The sequence below is a fragment of the Aplysia californica genome, unplaced genomic scaffold, assembly GCF_000002075.1.
Source record: "Aplysia californica isolate F4 #8 unplaced genomic scaffold, AplCal3.0 scaffold00112, whole genome shotgun sequence".
Lineage (NCBI taxonomy): Eukaryota > Metazoa > Mollusca > Gastropoda > Aplysiida > Aplysiidae > Aplysia > Aplysia californica.
The window spans coordinates 1,288,151-1,289,256 of record NW_004797382.1 but is presented as its reverse complement, the minus strand read 5'-3'; the positions used below and the strand labels follow the sequence as shown (position 1 = coordinate 1,289,256).

The window sequence follows — 1,106 nt, the reverse complement described above, 5'->3', positions numbered from 1 at the left end:
GTTGTTTGTTTTGTTTGAGTAGAGAGAAGCACATCGACACTATACATGTAGTTTAGTTTTAGTAAGAGTTTTACGGCACTTGCAACACAATAAAGTCATATAAGCGCAAAAGATTAATTTCAGGTGTTACAAGAGAGTAACAATCGCAAAGAAAAGAAGGAGGGGAGATAAAGACGATAGATGTTTGATAGGAAAGAAGAAGCAAACCACACTAGAGCACTCGCCAACCACCCACTCATTGACACAATAATGGTCATTTAGTGATAGTGCTGAGAAAAAGTAAGACAGACAGACAGACAGAAACAACAGAGGGAAACGTAAAGATGCAGTGGCGCCCTCCAACCACCCACGAGAGAGATTTTTTTTTGGTTTGGGTAAATAATAGAAGCACACCTGACGCAACAGCGGGTCATTCAGTGCAGGGCTATTTCAACATAATTACATAATTCATGTACTATTACACTGTTGTGACCATAAACAGCACATAAAAAAACAGTTTTAGTAAGGGTTTTACGGCAGCAACTCAATAGGGTCATATAAGTGCCGAATAGAGGTGTTACAAGAGAGGTTTTTTATATATATTTTTTTTTGGTAAGCGTTTTACGGCGCTCGCAACTGCATAAGGTCATATGAGCGCGCGGGACACACCTAATACTTTTAGTTGGTAGGACATTTTGAATTTTGCCCCGGGTGGCGGCCGAAGCCTACTCTTAACGATTTTAGACCATCAAGGGATCTTAAACGTGCGCAACTTGCACACGGGCCCTCCGAGATTTTTCGCCCTTGTCCGAGAAGGCTAGGTGTACATCTTTCCTACCAGAAGATCAGGGGTTACAAGAGAGTAACAAACACAAAAAAGAAGGAGGGGAGATAAAGACGACAGATGTTTGATAGTTAAGAAGGGGCAAACCAAACGTCTACTTCAACTTTAAGCGCTGAGCAAACCACACCAGAGCACCCGCCAACCACCCACATTTTTTGGGTTTGAGTAAAGAGAAGCACACTCGGCGCAACAGCGGGTTATTCAGAGCAGGGCTATTTCAGCATAATACTATTACACTGTTATGACCAGAAACAGCACATTTTGTTGCCCCCCCCCTCCCCCA

The 1,106-nt window shown here is 42.8% G+C and overlaps 1 protein-coding gene across 5 annotated transcripts in view; it reads right to left on the bottom strand.

Annotated features, from left to right (window-relative positions):
• LOC101863575 (large neutral amino acids transporter small subunit 1) overlaps nucleotides 1-1,106 on the bottom strand; it is a 54,543-nt gene that overhangs the window by 35,636 nt on the left and 17,801 nt on the right. The window lies entirely within an intron of this gene.